Source organism: Hermetia illucens, chromosome 6 (assembly GCF_905115235.1).
Source record: "Hermetia illucens chromosome 6, iHerIll2.2.curated.20191125, whole genome shotgun sequence".
Lineage (NCBI taxonomy): Eukaryota > Metazoa > Arthropoda > Insecta > Diptera > Stratiomyidae > Hermetia > Hermetia illucens.
The window spans coordinates 7052065-7076578 of record NC_051854.1 but is presented as its reverse complement, the minus strand read 5'-3'; the positions used below and the strand labels follow the sequence as shown (position 1 = coordinate 7076578).

The following is a 24514-nucleotide window of genomic DNA, read 5'->3' as shown; positions in this document are numbered from 1 at the left end:
TCACGACCGAGGTTTTTCGCACTTTGGAGACCATCTTGCCGAAGTAATATTAACATCAGTCAATAGGACACTTGTAGCACTCAAATTCGGAAGGAAGTCCTAATTTAGTTAAAGACGAAGGACGAAATGGCAATCGCGAGCTTATGCAGAACCATGATTGTAGTAAAAAGGATGATCGAGCACGGGAAGCAAACCGTACAATCATGTCGGGCGGCCATAACGGAGTTCTTCAAATGCCACATTTACTTAGGAATCGAGGGAATATTATCAAGAGGACACGAAATATTATATTTTACACTATTCGAAAGCACTCCGAGATTTTATTTAGACACCAAATACTTAACGAAACCCGAACACGTTGTCCACTAGGAACAGATAGGATACCGACGGTAACTAAACGGAATTTAAGATACAGCAAAATTTAACTCGACTGCACGCTCCGGAATTCACTGAAAGAATACTTTCAGTTAGAGATTCTATCTAGCACTTGCTTACTGGCTAAGTGATCAGCGCATGCACCTACCTGCAATTCCGGCAAATGCTGGGACAGTAGAACTTGTTTACTGCAAAAAACTTGTTCTGTGTTTTTGGAAAATAACAATCTTTGAAAATGAGAGTAGATCACTGTTATCCCTTCACTATTTACATCCATTTAGAAGTCGAATATTCACTATTTGTATAATGACAAACTACGGACTCTAACTACGGAATCTAATGATCAAAAGACTTCCTATCTGCCACTGATGAAGGCTAAAACTGAGGCTCTGAATAGAACTGAGAACATGTAGAGTCAGAACCCTCTTTCCAAGAATCATCATTAGTGGTATCAATGATTGCAAACTTTCATAGCATAATCCACTACAACAAACTACACAAGATACCTCATTAATCCTCATTAATCTAAAACTTGATTAGTTTTCAATAAGAAGTTGTAACCCAGCCGCCCCTGTAATAAACGTGGTAGCCGTTAACTAAGGTTGAACTGCATCTCGTTCAGTTAACTCCGCGGCTACTTGAATTCTGTAACTGAACCTGTCGTGGTCACAAAAACTTTTGCCAGGGAAGGATACAATGTACAAACCGTAAATGAGTCTTCTTGACGAAGAAGCCCATTCCACTGATTAGTAGAGTCATCAGGAAACATTGTCTTCTTTGAATGCCAGAGTTAAATCTTCGAATAATTACAAACCTATCCAAGTTCCAAAGATGGTCAGGACTCTGACAAGCCAGGAGGATCTAAAAGGAGCATTTAAAATGGAACATAAACTTGAAATAGAACCTCAAAGCCATGCACCCAATCTCTCATCTACGGAAAGCACCTACCCTCGCACAAACCACCTTTACCACCATAACCCTTGGGCTATACCAGAGCTGGATCTAAGCGCTAAACACGGAACTCTGAAGTTTCTTATTAAGGCGAGCCTATACCGGATTCACTTAAGGTCGAGCAGATGGACCGTATTGTAAGGGCACTATTCCCTGCGCACGCCGTATGGGATGATGACGTCGGCGCGGGGAACGCAGAGGACTGTCCACTTTTCTCTATAAAGAGTTGGAGCAAGAAGGCGCCAGGACCCGGTATTCCAGCAGAGGTTTACAAACTGATATTCCAACACCGGCCAAACCTACTGCTCGGCGCATTCAACGCTTGCCTGAAAGAGGACACTTTCCCTGCTCGTTGGAAGGTGGCTAAGCTTGCGCTGATCCATAAAGGGAGAGGCGACCCCGAGTTGCCGTCTTCATACCGCCCACTATGTACGCTCGATACTGCTGGGAAAGTGCTCGAAAAGCTCATCAGAAATAGACTCGCTGAAGCGATACGCGCTGCCGGAGATTTATCTCAGTTTGGCAGTTTGGTTTTAGAGCAGGGAGATCTATAATTGCTGCTGTCATGCAAGTCGTGGACGCCGTTCGACGAGCGGAGGCACATAGCCGCTGAACTTGACGAGTGATACTCCTCGTAACGCTTGACATCAGAAACGCCTTTAATTCCGTATGATGGAAAGACATTCTAGGCACACTAGACAATACTTTCCACGTGCCGAACTATCTCTTACTCTTGCTCTATGAAACACTAGAGGGTCAAAGGTCCTCCTTTGAGGATGGAGGTCACGTCGGGGATAGCATAAGAGTCCATCTTAGGGCCGGACCTCTGGAACGCTACCTATGATAGTCTACTTAAACACGACATGCCAGAAGAGTCGCACTTGGTCAGTTATGCAGATGATGTCGCGGCACATATTTCTGGACGCACTGTCAAACAGGCGCAAAGCAGACCTGGCATTTTGATGCGACGGGTAAGCGGATGGACGGATGGACCGATGTAGTCATCTTAACTAAAAAGAGAATTCCAATCCTACGTCTTTTATCATTCGGCAAGTCGATAATCGAGTCAAAACCAGCGGTAAAGTACCTCGGACTGACTCTTGACTCAAATATGAGTTTTTTTGAGCAATTCAAAGCATCAGCGAACAAGGCTGCAGCTGGAGTTTCGGTCTTAAGTCGACTAATGGTCCTACGTCTAGCATGCGGCGTTTCCTGATGAGATCAACGCAATCTTTTCTGCTCGACGGCGCAGACGTATAGACTGACGCTCCTACACAAGGAGGTATATGGTAATCGTAATCGTCGGGAATGGGAGTGATTTCCGTTGCCTTTCTTGCTAAGGAGCATAAAGCCATATACAAGCACAAGGGAGGTGGCTGCTCGTGATGGCAACGTACACTAGAGGAGTTGCAACTCTCTTGGTAAAATGAGACTAGAAGCAGATGGACTGCGCGACTCATTAACAACTTAGGTGCGTGGCTGAATCGGAAACATGGTAAGACTGACTATTTCCTTACCCACTTCTTAAATGGGCATGAAGGTTTTCAGTCATACCTGTATATGATTGGGAATGCACGATCTCCGATTGTGTGTTTTGCAATGGAGTTTTAGACGACGCCCATCACATCTTTTTTGTAGAAGGTAGGATGGGAGTCGTCGACAGCTCTATTTAAACACAGGGGATGTCTCTCCTCACAGAATTGTCGAGGATATGATGAAGACTGCTGGCAGGTGGAGTCGTGCTGTGCATTACATTCAGGCTAACCCGAAGTAATGTGACAAATGGTTCCAGGCTAGCTCTCTGACGATGGGCAGGTATTTAGTTGGTAGTCTGACGCATACCGTTGTGAGAGTCCAATACTCTGTGCATAAATACATTCACCTACCCTACCCCACTCGTGTCGTTAACTTAGCTTCAATTATGTCGTTTGACAAGCAAGACGCGGCAGGCCCATCAAACCCTCATGTCACCGCCCTCACTGTCCGCGTCCCTCCACTTTGGCGACAGAATCCGGAGCTGTGGTTCGTCCATTTGAAGGCGCAGTTTCACATGTCCGGAATAACAGCGGACGCAACCAAATTTAACCACGCGATTGTAGGTCTGGATGAGGACTCCATCCTCCTGGTAGCCAACATTGTAAAATCGGCCTCCAACACACTGTTGAAGAGCGAGTTAATCAAATGCATGTCGGTAAGTGAGTCAGCTAAGCTGGATCACTTGCTGGCAGGTTTGTCGCTGGGTGATCGAACTCCCAGTCAATTGCTTCCTGAAATGAGGCAATTGGGTGGGAGCAAGATCGACGACGACTTGTTAAAATCTCTCTGGCTGCGATGACTCCCGGAGGGCGCCCAGGCGGTCCTCGCGTGCGTCGCCGGTTGTTTGGAGGCGCTGGCCGATAAGATGCACGAAGTGCACGCGCGTCCAACAATAACGGCGGTTCAGCAGCCTTCTGACGAAGTTGCCGAGCTGAAGCGTGAAATAGCCGCGCTAGTGGCCAGTGTGGCTGAAATGAGGGCGATGCTGAAAGCTCAGCGTTCGAGCGCCAGGTCGCGAGTTCGCTCGCGGTATTCTGCTCGAAAAAGGCGATTGGGTAGCAGGTCGTCAGGAAAACCTACGGACCGAAGTATTTGTTAGTACCATCGCAGATTCAGCGGGAAAGCCACCAAATGTACGATCCCATGTAAATTCGCGCCTACCTCAAAAAAATAGGTCCGTGAGGAGTCCTGGCGACGGCCACCCAGAACACAACGCCACGTCGCATAACAATTTATGACCCTCTCAGCGGCGCAGCTATCTCGTAGATGCTGGTATCGGTTCTTCCCGTACCCCGGCACCATCGACTATTTCCTCAACCGTTCAAACTGGCGGCAGCAAATTCCAAGTGGACGTGAGTCTTGGCTTGCGTAGGACGTTTTCGTGGCGATTCATTCTGGCAGATGTCAGCTTCCCCATACTAGGCGCAGACTTCTTGTGTCACTACGGGTTTCTGGTGGACTTGCAAAACAAGTCTCCCACGACCAACCTTAATTCGTCGGGCCAAATGGCATCTCACCCAAGTAACAATCGTTCCGTACTTTTGAAGGACATTACTGACTCTCGTGCTCGGGCACTCCTCCAAAAATTCAGCCAGATTACTACCGAATGTAGTCTCTCAAAACAAGTGAAGCACAATGTGCAGCACCACGTTAACACTGCTGGTTCCCCTATCTTCTCGAAGGTGCGTCCCCTACCACCCCAGAAGCTGGCTATCGCACGGAGTTTGAACAACTTATGCAACAGAGTATCTGCAGACCTTCGGATAGCTATTGGTCTTCCCCACTCCATATGGTCCCTAAGCCAAACGGCGAATGGCGCCCATGTGGGGATTACAGAAGGCTAAACGCGCAGACTGTTAAAGACCGATATCCCATTCCTCTCATCCACAACTTTGCGCATCTCTCGCAAACTGCCGCATTTTTTCGACCTTGGATTAAACCAAGGCATATCACCAAATCCATATAGCTCCAGAAGACATTCCAAAGACGGCAATATGCACATCCTTTGGACTCTTCGAGTTCACACGGATGACTTTCGGGTTGTGCAATGAGGCGCAAACCTTTCAAAGGTTCATCCACTCGGTCCTGCGAAACCTCAACTTCTGTTTCGTATATTTGGATGATGTTTTGGTCGCTTCTTCCGCACGGTCTGAGCACTTAGCCCATCTCGAGTGCACTTTCAACGTCTCCTTGAGGCCGATTTAGTTCTAAATGTTGAAAAATGCAAGCTCCTACAGACACCGATGAGATTCCTCGGCCACTTCATTTCCCCTGATGGAATACAGCCTGACCCAGACAAGGTGCAAGCGATCTCAAGCTTCTTGCGTCAGAAAACCGTGAAGGATTTGCGGAGGTTCTTGAGAATGTTAAACTTCTATCGTCGTTTCCTGCCCAAGGCCAGTCCGTTTTGAACGCGTACTTGTCTGGCCCCATAACAAAGGACACACGAGAGATTGTGTGGTCTGAAGAGACTGTCCGCCCGTTCGATAAATCCCGACAGCAACTGGCTGATGCTACACTCTTGGCATTTCCTCGACAAGATGCACCCCTAGCCGTTTTTGTTGATGGCTCTGACATCGCAGTATGCTTCTGACATCGCAGTAGGTGCTGCTCTCCACCAAAAGGTGAACCAAGTCTGGCAGCCGTTGAGCTTCTTCTCCAGACAGTTAAACTCCGCTCAACCGAACTATAGCACTTACTATCCGCTTCTCCCTTGAAAGCAGGCCGTTCACAGTGTTCACGGACCACAAACCTCTCACATATGCTTTGAAACAAAAACCCGACAAAGCGTCCCCTCGTCAGCTACGACACCTGAACTTTATAAGCCAGTTTACGTCAGATATCCAGCACGTGTCCGGCAAGGACAACATAGTTGCTGACACTTTGTCACGTGCCTCCGAGGTTAACATCCCCGCCGCACTCGATTTCTCGACTATTGCCAAGGCGCAGGAAGATGACACAGTGCTTCAGAGCCTCAAATCCAACCGCAAATACAAATTTCGGGAGTTGCCCATATTCAGCTCGAACCTCTTTCTATGCTGTGAAGACTCGGAAAAGGGACTCCGGCCATACATTCCGGGCACCTTTCGCAAGGAAGTGTTTCACGCGGTTCACGACTTAGCGCATCCAGGCATCAGGACAACAAATCCGCTAGTCACCGAGAAACACTTCTGGCCCTCCATGAACAAGGATGTCAACTCCTGGGTCAGAGAGTGCATCGCATGCCAGAAGTGTAAAGTCTCCAGGCATGTAAGGAAAGAAGTGGGCTCATTCCCCCGCACCACCAAGCGGTTCCACATCATACACCTCGACACAGTAGGACCTTTGCGAAACTCGAACAGTTACAAGTATTGCCTTAAAATCATCGATAGGTTTACGCGCAATACCTCTGAAGGACATTATGGCGCAATCTTGTGCCGAAGCCCTCGGCCGAGGGTGGATCCCTCGCTTTGGCGTCCCTGCAGTGATCATCACTGACCATGGAACGCAATTTGAGTCCACCCTTTTCTCTGAGTTAGGCAAACGCCAGCGAACTACGGCATACCACCCGTAATCCAATGGGATGCTAGAACGTTGGCACCGGACGCTGAAAGCCGCCATTATGGCCCGCGACGATCCGTCCTGGACTCAAGTCTTGCCTCTCGTCCTACTCGGCCTACGAACAACCCGCCGAGGGAAATTTGCTGCCAGCCCCGCGGAGCTGGTATACGGGGAGAACTCAAGGCTCCCAAGTTATCTGGTCTTTTACAAGAGATCGGGTCTCACAGATTCGGGATTGCTGCGCCTGCTGAAAGACAACCTTCGCCACACGAAAGCCACACCTCCCACACGACACTCGTCCGCACCTGCTTGCGCGCCCAGGAAGCTGGACACGTGCACGCACGTCCTGGTCAGGACGGATGCCGTTCGGAAGCCGCTACAGCCTCCATACGAAGGCCCGTACCGTTTTCTCCAGCGGGGAGAGCATTTCTTCCAGCTCGAGATCCGGGGACAGAAAAAGGCGGTCTCTTTATCCAGGCTGAAGCCCGTTTGCGCCTCAAATGAACGTCGCGTCCGCTTCGCCGTATGCTGGGGAACACAGTTCTGAAGTCGGTCGCTGAAACCCCTAGGTTTCATCTGGGGGCGGAGTGGTGTGGCGCAGCGGAGTTAACAACATTCGAAATTTATTTCGAATGTTGTTAATTCGATTGACAGTGGACACCATCGGTGTTCTCCGTGGCGGAGCAGGCCATGATAAAAATGACAAATTGAAGAAAAAAGTGAAATGTTTCTGAATGTCAGTTTTTAAGTAATAGAGTGGAGAAAAGTCTTGTTCATCGAAATGAGTTGTATTTAAATGAAAATAAATTACATTCAACGAAAGTACTCAGAAGACGAAAGAACTCAGAAGACAAAGGAACTCAAGATTTTGCCAGAAAGAGTCAGCATTATAGTCAGGCTTTTCTAGGAAAATGTAATTTTATCAAAAGTAGGATGGGAGTCGTCGACAGCTCTATTTAAACACAGGGGATATCTCTCCGCACAGAATTGTCGAGGATATGCTGAAGACTGCTGGCAGGTGGAGTCGTGCTGTGCATTACATTCAGGCTAGCCCGAAGTAATGTGACAAACGGTTCCAGGCTAGCTCTCTGACGATGGGCAGGTACTTAGTTGGTAGTCTGACGGCGTACCGTTGCGGCAGTCCAACACTCTGTGCGTAAATACATTCACCTACCCTACCCCAAAAAGAAAAACAAAAAAAAACTCATCAAGGAGAAAAGCAAACTGCGAGACATCTACCTTCCATCCCGCATATATTTCTTGACACAACTCACATGCTCCCAATTCTGATCTCTCTATATAAAGCACTAAACCATCAAGCGTTTCAACAGTTTTTCTCAAACACCAGACTTGTAACCAACTCAAACACAAACCGAGCTAAACCGTGAGCAGCCAACATCCTAATTCAAATACATACCCTGAAACCCATGTCAATAGAATTGGAAATGCCTTTCTAAAAGACCACCATCCACGTATCTGACCTAACTACCTAATCGCACTTGCGTCAACTTGAGGTTTGTACCTCCTCCAGTAACGGTTCCCGAGGCCATGCTGTTACACTGCTCTTCCATCCAGGCAAAATTCCAAATATTATCCTCAAAAAAAGATACTAAGACCCTAAATCCCTTCTTATCTCAATTGCTTAATAGATGAGGAAAACAGCCCTTTTTCGTAGGCTATCGAAAAACTTATCTATCATTTTGACTCGGAGAGATAATTTCCATGCAACTTTCCATTTTATGAACAAGTAAAGCCAAAGCATTGCCATGCCCTTCTCATCCTTGAAACGGACCTAGAAAGAAATCTTGACAACAACACTCCGAAAATCTCCTGTCCACACATATCATTTCTACCTCGACTCATCAATCGGACAATTACCTCTCCAACCCTTAAAGTCCTTCACTAGGCATTCCACAGGACTGATAGTTCTGTAAGCAACTCTCTCTCCCTATGCACAGCCAATATGCGTCTTTAACTTCCTACCATTCGTCACGCCGTTAAACAATCCAATAGATTGACAACCTGTCAGGTTTAGGTAAAAGTTAACTTTAAGAGACAAGACCTAGTTTTGCTATAAAAAACAGGAGAGAACTATGGTGCACTGCTAAAGAAGCACTGGTTGTTCAAAACTTTCACATGGTAAACTCGAATTACACAAATGGTCAGTCAATGGTCAAAACTTTTTACTGATCTAACTGATGTTAGTCATCACAATAAATGGGTCGAAATACTTGAAGTCACTAGCGCTTTAGGGTTGAAAAGATCGCCATTACGTGATATCCTCTGATTCCAACCCCATTACTTCGTCAAGCCTGACCTTAAACAAATCGCCAAGAGGACAGTAGTGTTTGCTTGTTTGAAGTTTTCGTACCCACTGGATTGAGTGGCGCCACAGTATCTAGGCTCAGTAGGGTTAGATTGGAATACCCCCTTGACTGACACCTGACAAACTGTTGTTGTCTTGGAAATCTCTCAATGATTAGATAATAGGATTAGAAGCAATTCAAACGCCCAGGGAGATTGGTTCTATCTATTTTACCCAGACAATGCATCGAAAAGGGTCCTTTTTGTCTATATATTTATAATACTTCATCCGCCACCATCTGAGACTCCATTACTAATTTGCATCAAAACTAGGGCTACTTGTTCGAAATAATTAGATGGCTTTTGTCTTTTCGCTAGTATTTTTTTATTTCATTTGCATATACCAATATTGCAGGAACCACTTGATCTCTTCATCAGTGTTACATGTGTACACTGATGAAGAGAACGCATGCGCCGAGTACCAAAGAACTTTCAAAGACTTGAAAAGGGGGTCAGAAGCAAGGGCATATATTTTGCCCACTGGGTGATGTGATGGCGTAGTTTCTTTGAATAACTTACAAGCGTGGAGATAGTCTGTAATAACAGCAACCTTCTCCTCACACATCCTGCAAGCCACCTTCATAGTCGGAAGCACGGCAAAAAAGTTCAGTCGCTAAAACCGAACTGGCACCCAAGGAAAAACCTGGGACTTCCGTCCCATCCGGTCCAACCACCGCATTGGCAGACTCACCACGCATGAACGCAGCTTCAGACCCCAGGACCAGAAAACTTCTTGATTTGAGGCCCTCCACCGCAGTGCCACACACAGCCGCAACCTGGACTCTGCCACAGGTGCCCCCCAATCATACGACACGATAACCTGAGTCTTATTAGAGACTGCACGAATAACATTAGAAATTACAGTGTCAAACAAGCTCCGGAACGACTTATAGATCAAGGAGAGACAATTTTCAACATCCGGTTTTGGAATTTCTTTCCTTTAATTCAAGGAGTTCTTTGGCTGACAGGAGGGGCCTTTTGAAAAGGAAAGGCGGCTTGTTGGCCAAAGCAAAAATCTGGTGCAATGAGGTGGTTCTGGTCAGCCCCAGGATACAAGCAGAAATTGAGTTGAGCTTGTTTTCAAAGTATTTTGAGAGATTCATAGTGGGCCTTATCATAGATCTATAGAGATTGATTGCCCTACGGGGTGTGAGACCCCAAGAAAACCCAGTTGAAAAATGAATCAACCTGCCTGCCTTTACGATTTTAGGAATAATGGATGTTGTATAGACATTAAACAACATTGGGCTTAAAACGCACCCTTGGGGAATACCATTTCCAACTTGAACGCTGTCCAGCCCTAGTTTTAAGCATCGATTGGACATTATCCTTGACACCCATAAAAGAATTTCAGCAAGAAAGCGGAAATGTGACACTATGTCGCTAAGGGTAGCCAACTCAATCTTGGCATAGGCGCTCTTCATACACTGGTCCATGGAAAAGGAGTCACTCATAAATTTGGCTGACAAAATCAAATGTTCAAACTATGAAAGTAGGTACTTACCACTTTTTTGAGCGTTGCTCCTTCGTAACCAGGGTGTTTAATAACATACTGAGTCCTCATCACACTCACTAAGTCCAGAATAGAAAGTACGCAGGTTTATCACGATCAATATTTCTCGCACTTAGAAAACCATATTGCCGAAGTAACACTCGCGTCAGTTAAGGCAGTGCTTCATCTTATAACACTCAAATTTGGAAGAAGGTCCTAATCTCATGGGAGACGTAGGACGAGGCCGTAATTGGAAGCTTATGTGCCGAACTAGGATTGTAGTAAACAAACTATTGAAAACGGGAGGGAAACCATATAATCATTCCAGAGGAGCATACCATAGTTTTTAGGGAACGGGAGAATCTTATCAAAAGGGCATGCGCAATTTTACGCAATCTAAAAACACTCCGGGATTCTATGTTAATACACCAAACACTGAACGAGACTCGTGCACGTTGTCCACTAGGAACAGATAGGATACCGACGGGTAACTAAACGGAATTTAAGATACAGCAAAATCAACTCGGTTCCACGCTCTAGAATTCACTGAACGAATACTTTGAGATACAGATTCAATTTAGCACAGAATCCTCCCGAAAAAATAGTTAACTTGCTCACTGGCTAAGTGATGAGCGCATGCTCCTAATTTAGTTAAACACGAAGGACGAAATGGCAATCGCGAGCTTATGCGCCGAACCATGGTTGTAGTAAAAAGGATGATCGCACACGAGAAGCAAACCGTACAATCATGCCGGGCGGCCATAATGGAGTTCTTCAAATGCCACATTTACTTAGCAATCGAGGGAATCTTATCAAGAGGACACGAAATATTATATTTTACACTATTCAGAAGCACTCCAGGATTCTATTTATACACCAAATACTTAACGAAACACGAACACGTTATCCACTAGGAACAGATAGGATACCGACGGTAACTAAACGCTCCACCCGCTCTGGAATTCACTGAAAGAATACTTTCAGTTAGAGATTCTATCTAGCACTTGCTTACTGGCTAAGTGATCAGCGCATGCACCTACTTGCAATTCCGGTACATGCTGGGACAGTAGAACTTGTTTACTGCAAAAAACTTGTTCTGTGTTTTTGGAAAATAACAATTTTTGAAAATGAGAGTAGGTCACCGTTATCCCTTCACTATTTACATCCATTTAGAAATCGAATATCCACTATTTGTGTAATCACAAACTACGCATTCGAACTGAAACCGAAATCTAATGATCAAAAGACTTCCTATCTGCATCTGATGAAGGCTAAAACTGAGGCTTTGACTAGAACTGAGAACGTGTAGAGTCAGAACCCTCTTCCAAAGGATAATTCATTACAACAGACTACCAAAGCTATGGCGACATTTAAAGCAAAAAAAGGATAGTAAAATCAGTAACGACAGTTGTAACCTACCCTTCCTCGAAGTCCTTATAATATAGTAAATATGGTAGCCATAATTTAGGTTGAACTATATCCCATTCCAGGGATTTCTTGGCTACTTGAATTCTGTAACTGAACCTGTCCTGGTTACAAAAATTGTTTTTTTTTTGGTGAAGGATACAATGCACAAACCACAAGTTAGTCTTCTTGGCGAAGGAGTGAATTGCATTGAATAGTAGAGTCAAACGAGGTATATGAGGTACCTCATACAAAACCGTGAGTTGTCGTTGGGGTAGTCAGGGACCTAAATTTCCAACATGCTGACCTGTTGTATGCCAATGGGAGGAATCGAATCCGCTCCTACATGTTTGTCTCAAAAGACTTCCAGGCTTAATTGGTTAACGACCTATGTGACGGCGACACCACATCGGCTAAACTAACAATAAAGAGTCAACAGGAAGATAAAGTGATACCATGATGCTCTGCATATTTCTCCTATGACGAAACAGACGTTTCCAGTGAAACATTCATAAGAGCTATCCAATATGCCAAAAGTAAAGACATGAGGGTAATAGCAGGATGTGTGTTCCAACATCAATGCAAAAGGATCGAGACTACTGGAGTATCTAGTAGGAACCGATTTGCAAATCGTTAATTTGGGTAATGAACCCACTTTCTCCAACATGGTTAGGCGAGAGCTCATCGACACCACGGTGGCATCTCCTGACATCGCGGCTCTGATCGGAGAATAGAGAGTATCAAACGATGTCACACTCTCGGATCACAGACGCATTGATTTCGTAGGGGGCATGGATCCACCTCCACCCATTTCCATTTCGGAATCCGCGAAAGACAGATTGGGTGATGTATAAAACAGAATTGAGCGCCCGAGTCACGATCCTTGGGAAGTGCATCAAATCCATTGCTGGAATTGAGAAGACAACCCAGATGATCACAGCTAGCATGAGAGAAGCTTTCGAAGAAAGCTGCCCACTCAAGATGCCAGAGAAGGGTAACACAACATGGCGAAAGTCGGATTTGACAAAACAGAGGAGAACGTGCTCTGAAGTGTGATTCAGCCGCTAGCTGGAATCGCTATAAAAAGGCACAGAAGGCTCTAAAGAAGAGGATAAGATCGGCTAAACGATCGTCATGGAGACGCTTTTGCGAAGAGACTAACTCTCTTGAGACAACCTCAAAGCTGAAGCGGATTCTGATTAAAGAACGTAGCCAGAAACTGGGAATGGATGCCCTGGGTCTACATATTCAGAATATATATCGCGCATACCTAGCACACGCTTATATACGAAGTAAATGGCGTGATGTAAAGATATTATTCATTCTCAAACCAGGAAACCCACGTACACAGACAAACGTCCTTTCTATTAAAAGGACTAAAAAGACTAGTAGATCGGTTCATAGGGGATACCCACATTCCTAAGCGGCCACTTCACCATAGGCAACACACCTACCAGAAAGACAAATCCCCGGGGACAGCACTCCATGAACTTATGGCAAAAATTGAAAAGGAGATGTTCGAAAAAGAATACGCCTTAGGCGCATTCATGGATATCGAAGGTGCCTTCAATTATGCCTCATTCGCGGCAACTTGTAATGCGGCAGGACAGCATGGAATCGAACCGCTGAAAATAATCAAAGGTGATCTACACCTGCGCGGGGATTGACTGCCGGAATATTGGCTACGCGATTAATCTCTTTGAAAGTCCGGAGAAGAGCTTTGCTGAAAGAGGGGAGGGGGGATGAAGGGGGAAGGAGAGGCGTGATGATTGAGAGGAGAATTACTGTCCGAGAGGAGAACCAGCCCTAACACTTAGTGCCTCTGCTCGCGTAACAATGCATTGCGCTTAGCGAGATGGGACAGCCATTTTTTCAGTCTACCGCGCGACAGCTTGATCATGTGCGAATTTCTCGGGCAAATCCCAGAGAGGTCGTACAGGAGAGAATTTTTGTAAAATTTTAGGTTTGGCCTTCTGTATTTGGCCGTGCGTTTCCTGAGTATCTTCCTTTCGGAGCTTTGGAGGGCTTCTGCTACGTTAAGTGACATGGTAGCCTAGAGGAGCTAGAGATCAGAATTGGACGAATAAGAGTTTTGTATAAAAGGCCCCGTGAGAAGGTGGCAAATACCAGCATGTCGTTAACACGGATGATGTCTAACATGACAGGGCGAAGAGACAGTCGCAGAATACATGTGGCCGTAGAGGTTCCCTCTACACTATTAGGCAGAGCGCCACTTCTGGACGAAGCACTAGCATGTAAGGAGGAGGATGAACATGACTAAGAGGTGGGAAAACATAACTTACCACTCAGTGACGTTAAAAATGTGCGACTCTTTCAGGACAATCTCAAGCGAGGCAGTGTGTATTGTTACCAGAATGGTTTTGATGAGCATTCTGGCAAGTAAAGCATGCTGTTTGTATGAGAATGAATTTACCTGAAAAGGATGCAGAGTACTGAGAGACGTCAAAACCGGAGTCGTTACAAAAGGGGAATAGTGGAATGAGTCCGAGAGAGCTCGCTGGACCCACATACTGATTTTCTGTATTTATGGGTTGAGCGACGACTCGACGAGATGAACTATCTCTTGGCCCAATTCCTGTCGGCCGGGCCGGGGCGGTTACATGTATCTTACTGATTCAGGTCGGATAATTCTCCCTTTTGCACTAAATATGTTAGCGCACCTTAGGCCCCGGAGTATGTAATGATCTTCTGTTCATGATTTTGCACAGATAGGAGGAGGCTGGAATAATCTTTGAAAGCCAGCATAAATTTCAGAGCATCGTTTTGGAAATGCTGAAGTCGGAGGGAAACTTGTGTACGGTGATCTCCGTAATCAAAAGGATTCAGGCGAAACTTACTAGCAGAAAACAGAATAGAAGCTTAAAAAATTGCCAATCGGCTTTCTCTCGGAGAAAAAAGAAACAAATGCAAAAACCGTGTACGCAAAAACATGGATGGAGGGACTATCCAGTTCCATGGGGGTTTCATAGGATGTCCTGACACTTGTCAACGAAGCCAAATGCAAAAGTCGACAACACCAAAACAGATCGATATAGGAAAAGTTCAGCTTCACGAAGGGACTGTGCTATTACTACCAGTTCGGCACAACAATCAGCTGATGCAAATTCCCATACAGCTTTATCAGTCAATGGAAAAATCAACCACAGCAAAATTCAAAAAGAGAGGGAGCAACTACCTGACCACGCACCAAACAGCAGCCTTGCTAGGGCGCAAAAATCGTCTAGTAGCCTTTGGAGTGAAAAATGGCTTAACATCTGCGTCTAATATTCCGACGAGTCCTTCCCGATCGACAGCTTGGCTTTCCAGAATAATATCGCTCACAGAGCAAAAATATAATCCATATGACCCAGAGTTATCGAAATTAAGTATAGGATAGTAAGCCTCTGACCAAGGCCCTCGAAAAGCGCGTGCACCAACCCGGCGCTCCCCTTCGAGTGGAACGTGGCTAGGGTGAACGCAAGGAAATTCGTCGAAACTCTTGAAACAGGCAGAGTCGTGTTGGAAGGCGCTTCGGGGGCTGGCAGGGTTACATCTGACTCTATCGTAAATTAGTGATGAACCTGATGGCGATAGTCTATAAGGCTTCCATGCCCTGGAGGTATCCCAACCGTGGCAAGCCTTCATTGCACTGGTATACAGCAGAAATTGCCTTTTCATGGAAAGAGTGTCATGATCCTCGCCATTTGGCACAACGTTTACAAGCCCGTGAGAAGGCATGCGCCATATAGGCAGAGTATAGATCAGCAAAAAGAAGACCCCGCAGTCCGATAAGTGAAAGCAAGGTCGCGGCTGGCAAGTCCTGGTCAACGAGGACCGAACCTCTGGAATGTTTCCTACGATGGTCTGCTAAGGCTCAGAAGAATCGCGCCTGGTCGGTTATGCAGACAACGTTGCGGCACTTGGTGCCGGACGCATTGTTGAACAGGCGCAATAAACCAATTATTGCTCGACTCAAAAATGAACTTCTTCGAACAAGTCAAAGCGGCACCCTGCCCGCTGCAGCTGGAATCTCGACATTGAGTCGACTAAGGCTAATATTGTGGGCCCTATATCTACCTGGAGACGTGTTCTTATGAAAGCAGCGAAGCCCGTTCTGCTCTACGATGCCGAAGTATGAGCTTATGTACTTGGCAAGGAGGTGTATTGTAAGCGCCTTGCCTAAATGCAGAGATGGGGAATTTTACGATTGCCATCTGCTACCATGGTGATTGTGGGAATGACCTCCATTGCCCTCGTTGGCAAGGAACGCAAAACCATCTACAGTCGCAGGGGCGGATGTTTAAAAGAGGTTGTTGCCTGTGAAGAACGTCAACACACACTTACCGAACGGCACCTGCCTTGGGAAAATTAGTGAACAGGCAGATGGACTGCAAACTCATCGACAATTTAGACCCGTGGCTGAACCGAATGCATGGTGAGGTTGATTATTTCTTTACCCAACTTCTGAGTGGGGATGGAGGTTTTCAATCTTACCTGCTTAAGATTTAGAAGGCACGATCGATGATTGTGTTTGCTAGAATGAAGTGATGGACGTCGCCGGACGCACCTTTTTCTCTTGTGAAAGGTGGAATGGGTTTCATGAGCAGCTTCATGCAAACACAGAGAAACTCTCTCAAGCCAATGTTGTCAGAAGGATGCCGAAAAGTGCTGGAAAATGGAGTCGGGTTGTCCAGATAACATTATTATAGAGATGTTGAGGTCCGGGTTCTTCTTGTTGCAAAGCAAATTAAGCTCGACCGGCGAAAGGACCAAGGAGTTCCCTGAACTAACAACTCCCTTCCTCCTTGAAGACTATGTTCGTTGGAGGAGCGGGAGGGCTAGCCCGAAGTAATGTGTGAAATGGTTCCAGGCCTCCAGGTGTTCAATTAGTCGGGGACTGCCTAATCTCCTAATCACAAGAAAGGCAGCTTATCAGGACCCACGTGAAGCTCATGACTGACCTGAGAAATAGTTCACCTTAAGTCTCAGCTATCTAACTCAAAAGCATACATGCTGGTCACAAACATCCACGAAATACCCAGTCCATTGAAATAGCCAGACACTGAAAGGACAGAAATTAACACAATGTAAATGGTAAGGGCTGAAAAGTAAGTTGGAAAACTTTTTAATGCTGGGCACCTGTTGAGGTTGTTGTAAAAGCTACCAGATTGCAACGATTCCCAACGGTAGACACTTTTTCTACCTTGATGCTTCGAAGGATCAATCATTTTCTATTTATATAACTAAAAATATTATGTATCCCCTCCCCTTACCCTCTTTGATACGCTACAGTAAATATGCTCTTGAGACTACCCGAATAGGTCGTGAGAAAAAAACTTTCCAGACGATAAATTCATATCAAACACAAGAGTTACAACTTTTTTACTTCCACACACTGACCTCCTTTGTTCTGGGACTTCTCCGACAGACGCTCGATATTGTTCCAAGAGTGCATCCTCAGTAATAGTAAGGATTCAGATAGCTTTTTGCCTATATTCTACCCTGAATCCTTACCGAAAGCACCATATAATGCCTATATTTGCTCCAATTCATCTGTATGTTCGCCATATCCCTCGAGTAGCCTTGGCAATGTATGGTCACCAACGGCTACTGTCCACCAATCCACCCTTACATCCATTACATCCAGAGTTCGCCACATAAAGAACCATTCTTCGTGATATAAATTACAAGTTCCAGCTTTCAATTGAATTTTATCGTTCAGAAGCTGAAGGAGTGGGAACAGCCCTGCATGCCCGCTGGTCTGCTTGCCTGGACCAGGAGCATCTTCTGCCCAGTCCACGGAGGAGTAGGACAATGCAAAAATCTATGGAGGAACAAGCAGGATTTTGTATAGAAAAAAGATTTGTTCTGGGAATGAATGGCAGTGGAAGGAGTTATAGTTGAAAAGTATAACAATGTGACTGAGGGAAGGGACCAAGATTGGGAACAATCAATCAAAAATGAAGAATACCAGGCAAGGGAAAGGATGAAATTGGAAGCTAATAAATCAATGGTGAATTGGAGTATGAATGAGGAATTTAAGGTACTGTATGTGTTCTTGGTGTCCTTTGAATTTTTGAATGGGCTTGAACGTAATATCGACAAAGAGAAAGGACCGGAAGAGGCGGGAATTATCGATTGCTTTATTTCAAGAGGTATTACCGGTTGCATTGTCCAAGTTTAAATTAAGACCTGCAAAAAGGTTGCATAGATAAGATTGGAGCCGATTTTCTGTTGTGCAACATAAATCTCCTCCCATGTAGTCTAGCAAAAAGTCAACCCTCACATATCTCTGTATCTCCCAGTTCTCCCAATGTGAACCACTCTCTCCACCTGGCATCCCATCTATTAGTCATTCTAACGTAGTTATACCCTCTACGTGTTTGATGGCGAATCAAATGATATATGAATAATCATAGAAACGGTTTTGCCCATATTAATTGGACTTGCAATTGTAATTTCTCCGCAGAGACACTGCTGTCCGAAATAATATTATTTTGGATGTTTGGGATTAAGTTGTGAGCACGAGCGGGAAAACCTATGTTATGTTTGCATACACATGTCTCAATCCGGGGGTGGGTGGAAAAACAGATACCCTTGAAGTCATGCATACAGATCCGATGTATGGACATCGGTTGAAAAGGACGTGCAATAATGTTGCATGTTTTGTGTGTTTCAGATAAATTCAGGATGTACTCGTATATGTGGATACATTCCGAGTACGGTACGACGATGAGCTCGCCCGGATCTGGAGGGTATACCTTGGGAAAGCGTCGGCGCTACGCCGTCATCGTCTTTGTCCTCGACGTGCTCGGGATGTACAAATTAATTTAATGCAGACATCATTTCAAAAGTAGATAAATTCAATTATGCACACGATATTGGAGCAGGATTCGAATATGTTATGATACATTTCGTCCTTTTTGGAGATATACATTTGTTCAATGTTTCTGATGAAGGATAATAGGATCAAAGAACGATACAAGGACGAATTTGCGAAATTGAAATCGAATCCGACAAAGTAGAGAATATTATTTTGATGGAATCATTTGGAGTTAATGCAGCATGACGTTTCGATCGATTTAAGTCCTTATTAGACATGATGAACCAATAATGTCTTATTTTTGGGTCATATTAATTCTGTGAATGGCAAATGAAGGATTGAATTTGGAGGATGCTTGCTGGGAGCACCATGTTTTCATACTGTTGAGTGGTTGTTTAGACAAAGAAAAGTAGATATTTCGAATAGAGTCCTAACCATGTGACAGGGGAGGGTTGAAAAGTGATACATAAAATGGGAGAACTTGAGCAAATGTGATGTTTCGGAAAATAATTTGCGAACATTTGCAAGCTCATATATCCGTAACTAACCGCAACTAGGCTAAAGGAAAGGAACATATCGAAGGTTCAGAAAGATAAAGGCCCGAAAAGTAGAGTTAAAGGCCGGGGTTGAAAAATTCAGCAAAAATCGTTAAAATGGCTGTAAATTTGCCTGAGATATTTCACTCCGTAACTAAAAAAAATTCAGAGAAGAGGACTGAAATTTTTGATGGCTAGTCTCAGGAGGAAGAGGGGCCGAAAAATGTAAATGGGGGCCAAAAAAATCGAACAAAAACGAGTGGAAAACCGGGGACTTCTGGTGTAACAGTTTTTGTGACTTTCCATGTAAGAAACTTTACTTTACTCGCTCAACGATTACCTACCTTTTCACGAAGCTCAGCAAGGAAGATCCTCTAGCAAAATAGAGGCGACACCTGAAGCTAAACAGTAATCAAAACCAAAAGCCAAGATGCAACTACCGTGCCGAGCGCTGAAAGGACAAGGAGGTTAAAATATAGCCGTGAATGGTAAACTCTGGGCGACCCTTCTTTTCATCGGTAAAGGTCACCTTACTTTCTCTGATAAAACTGAAGCCATGGCAACCAATTATGAAAAACCGAAAAAAAGCAGAAACCAGAACTAAGGTTCGATTATGACGATTCCACTTTATATAGAAAAAGTTTCCGAGCTCATCGATGGAGAATCAGAGTTTACATTAATTCAAGTTGAAACCATCCAATTAATACCGAGTCCTTCAGAGCAGGCTCCTTTTAACCGCAATCCTGACCCGAGCTCCAATCAACGTCACCTACTGAGGCCCAAGTCTTGCCCACACACACATCTGTCTTCGGACAGCAAACAGCCTACGAACAAACTAAATTTTGGAAAAAGAATGCCTTTGGAAAAACCATCTTCGGACTAGCAGCCTCTGGCAAGTCAAACCCTTTCCGGGTAAAACACAACCCAGGGGTTGTGCCAAGGCTGAGGGAAAAGGAGCAGGCACTTGCGGCTAAAACCAAACCAAAGCACCCGCGGTCCTCTGATCATCAACTATTTGACCCATAAGGCAACCAGGAGGGCTAAGCCGACAATGCTAAGTCCTCATTTTCAGCGAAGGCTGCTGAAACCGATGGATGGATCTTGTATGATGACACCAATCCATCCGACTACGATATATAGTGCGAACAGCTCAGGAGGAAGCTCCTTCTAGTTGAAAGAACTGCACCCTCGGAAGGAATTCCGCTTTTAGTCGGTAGGTGAATACCTAAAAATGTCACGGCTAAATTTTGCCGACGAAAACACGAGCGAATAGCGCTGGCAGTGCTGCTCCTCTCTCTACTTAATATGTGGGAGGATACGTGACTAACCCTAAAAAGAGTCTGTAAGCTTCCATCGTTCTGGTTTCGAGGAGAGGAGCGTAATGATGCTGAGGTTTCGGATCAACTGAGTATCCAAAATAACCTCAGAACCTTCACCCAGATACTGCTATTCAGCAAAGCAGAGTAGAGAGTCGATAAGCTGAGAACTTTCCTTCCTAATCCGGATATTAAGAAAGTTCGGAAAAAAACGGGCTGCCGGTTCTACTACGAGCTTGGAACCAACACGTTACAACTCCCCGCTCCTAAAGCCAGTGAGAGGGGCGTGCAGGCTACGACATCTTCATCTTAATATCGAGATACACTATTTTCAAATACACTATTTTCAAATAAATCTACAGCATTTCAAACAAGAGAAGGGTAGATCAGGGGCCTAAACTTCGACATGCTGACCTATCGTAGGCCAACGGAAGTAATAGACCCCGGCCCTGGATGATTCTTTCAAAGGACTCCCAGGCTAACTAACCATATAAAATCAACAGGGAGATAAGGAGATTCTTTAGTGTTCTGCTCATTTCCCTTTGACATAGACGGACTTCCCAGTGGAACATTCATCACCGCTATCTAATATTTCAAAAGTAAAGGCATGGAGATAATAGCAAGATTTGATGTCAACATCCACCATACATGCTGGGGAAGTCCAACATCAACGCGTGAGTATGGACGCTAGTAGGGTATCTGGTGATAACAGATCTGCAGATCCTCAATTTGTGTAATGAACCCAATCGGTACAAAAAGGTTTGTAAAACTCTAAAGAAAAGGATAAGATCGGCTAAATGATCATCATGCAGACCCATTTGCGAAGAGACTAACTCTCCTAACGAGACCTTAAACCTCAAAATTGACAAGGCGATGTCCGACAAAGAATGGGCTTCATTCATTCATGCATTCATCGATATGGAAGGAGCGTTCCATTATGCCTCATTTGCGATTATTTGTAATGCAGCAAAATAGCATGGAATTGAGGTGACCCACTGGGAGGTGTTCTCTCTCCTATGTTTGACTCATAGTAATAAACACCTTCCTATGACTCCTAGAGGACACAAAGCAAGCATTTGCGGACGATCTAGTTGTAATAGTTACCGGCAAGTTTGGAAAACTCTTGGATATGTGTGAAGTGGTTGTGGAAGAGGAGGAGAAGACGTCCCCGCACTCGGTAAGGTTTTCTTCTGCACACTTTATGTCTCTGGAGAATGTTCTCAGATTCGCAAAAGCCTGCGAACGCCATAGGCGGGAAGCCATTGAGTAAGTGATTTACGGTAATAACAGCCTGAGTGCTTGGAGCTGCGATGTCCCATTAAACTATACTAAACTTTTTTTCGGGGTGCAGTCTGCGTGCATCTGCCGGAATACTGCTTCCCTAGTTGAACCCCTCATTGGCAACCTTGACGCCTATATTATATCCGGCCCCGATGGCCTTGCTAATTTCTTCTATCCTGGAAGACAGCCAAATGGGAGCTGAAGAAAAAGCACATCGTTGGTGCAACCCCTACTGGCGCAAAACAGCCTAATTCACGGTGGTACCCAAATGGACCAAACAACGTCGAAAAAAGGAGATAATTCAATAACAACAACCTTAGTTGAATAACGACGACAATGGCTATACTGTAGCAGAGTTGAAGTCGATTATAACGGCAGCATTAGCGCCAAAGGAAAAGAGAAGGGGAAAACAAGGGCAGAGGTCATTCTCATCAAGCTGAACGAAGGGAGATTGTTCGCGGAAGTTCTTCGAGAAGTTTGTAACAACGCCAGAAGACACCGGGGAAGATTTTAATCTATCCGGCGCACTCGAACCGGCGATATACTTGTCGAGCTTGAGTCGAAAACCGATAAGAAGAGTACATTCTGCGAGTCAGTCAATTTCTTCATTCCAGAAAACAAAGATCGGGAAGATTATTTGCAGACATATAACAGGGGCTTGTAAAAGCAGGACAGAGGCACTTTATGTTACAAGTGTGGCGAACCCAAGCACAAAGCGAAGACTTGTGAGTTGGCACAGTTTGTGTCCTTTGCAAAAACTTTGGTCTACAAAATGAAGATGTGGCTCATATTCCCGGTTCTGGCCGGTGCCAGATCTTCAAAGAAGCATTACAGAAAACGAAAAGCCAAGAACCATAAACCACTTCGTGCATGCAAACACGCATGGGAGTGCAACTGCTCACGATCTCATGGGGCAGATGGTGCCAGAAAGAAGAGCTGACTTATTGTTTCTCAGTAAGCAGTACCAAAACAGCAGCTCACGATTGTGGTACGCCGCTATATCTGACGCTGCTGCACGTTCGAGGAGATGGCTTCGTTTGGGCTCGTTATGCGGAAATGACGTTTTTCTGCGTTTTCCTTATAGGACAAGATCAAAAACACAGAAATGAGAGAACTTTAACGATAGAGCCTTCGAACAAGGCGTGCCTCAACGGAATTCTAGAAGCACACATACTTTGGACATGGCCGCCAGTACAGTCCAAAATATCGGTAGCACTGCAACATTCGGACGCGCTAGTTGGAAAATTTTTTGAAGCTATCTCAGGAGGAGTAACTCAGCGACCAGACCCAGGCGCTAACAGATGAACTGTGACTGAATCGCTAGTTCATTCAAGAATAAGCCTTATCACCGCAGCTTTGTCCCGGGAAATTACCGCGGCCGACATGCAAAAAGCCAAAACAAGAAGACCCTTAGATCCGCAGATTACAAGGGAAAGGAAAAAGAAACTCCACCACGAAATCAACAGGCACAAAAAACACGCTGCACGTGGACCAAGCGGCTAAAGCACACAGTCACTACACTCGGCGAGTGGTGCCCCTTTTGACACCAGACGTATTTTAAGAAACGCCTTCAATTCTGCAAGGTGGTGTAACATGCTCAACGCACTGGAATATCGTTTTGATACTCGAGGCTACTTTTTCGAATATTTAGGTACTCGAGAATGACAGCGTAGAATGAGGATCACATCGAGGAGCGTCTTAAGGATCTATCCTTGGTCCACACCTTTGGACTACACGGTAGTCTTCTAAGACTCGAGATATCTGATGAATCGTGATCGGAAACGCTGATGGTGTTGCGACCCTAATTACCGCACATACAGTTGAGCAAACTCAGCACACACTATGAATAATGATGCGGCAAGTAGACAGATGGGTCCCTGAGCATGGATTCGCCCTATTTCCAGAGGAAAACAAAATCGTTGCCCTGATCAAAGAGAGAGTTCACACAGTCCTCGTTATTCAATTTAGTAAAATCATGGTCTTGTCAAAGCCGGCGATGAAATACCTCGGCATCATGCTAGACACAAAATTGAGCTTCTTCGAGCAAATTCGCAGCACCGCAGATAGAGTTGCGGCTGGAATATTTGCGATTTGGCGGTTGACGTCCAATGCAGGAATTGCTTGCTGATGGGTGCGATTCCATCTGTGCTTCTTTATGGTTTCGAAGTATGGGCTATCTCCCTCAGTAAGGAGGTGTAACTTAAGCCTCTAGCGTAAGTACAAAGACGAGGGGCTCTGCGAGTTGCATCGGCCTGTCGTACGGTCCCAGAGCCAGCAGTAATAATCACAGCAGGAGTTATTCCAATCGCTCTCTATGCTACCGGGTGGAGGTTTATACACCTCAGAAAGGGCAAGGAAAATAAGGAAGCCAATCGAGGGGTAGATAGACCGCGCATCTCATCGAAGACGTGTGGTTGACTATTACCTAACTCAGCTGCTCAGCGGAGATGGGTATTTTCAATCTTACCGGAAAATCACGGTCTCCCAACTGCATTTATTGCAAGGATATGGTGAATGATGCCTGTCACGCCTTCTTCACCTTTCAGTAGAAGGGTGTCAGGCATCCCTGGAGACCATAATTGAGGCCATCCTGCAGAACGAGGACATGTGGAGCTGAGTGCTATGTTACACACAAGCATTCTTAAGACTAAGGGTAGCTGAGGCACAGGCATTTGCTTCTATACTGAATAGGCCTGGCCTGAAGTTATGTTTCAAACAGTTCCTAGTTAGCCGGTAGTCTGTGAAAGACTGCACTTGGTACGTAAATGTACTTTAAAAAAAACTACATGAAAGAGGAAGATATAAAAATGTTTATACCTGCGGCGCCGAGTTCCCAGTTTTCGTCCTGTTGACAGTTGAGCAAAAGGGGCTTGATGAAACTTGTTCTCATTATATG

General features: G+C 45.1%; 1 protein-coding gene across 1 annotated transcript in view; it reads right to left on the bottom strand.

Moving 5' to 3' along the window:
- The window catches only part of LOC119659922 (dipeptidase 1), a 394749-nt gene extending 383512 nt beyond the window's left edge, over positions 1–11237 (bottom strand). Inside the window, exon 1 of the mRNA XM_038068255.1 lies at positions 10271–11237. The gene's annotated coding sequence lies outside the window, so the exon portion shown is untranslated. The remainder of the gene's footprint in view (positions 1–10270) is intronic.
- Positions 11238–24514: the final 13277 nt, after the last annotated feature.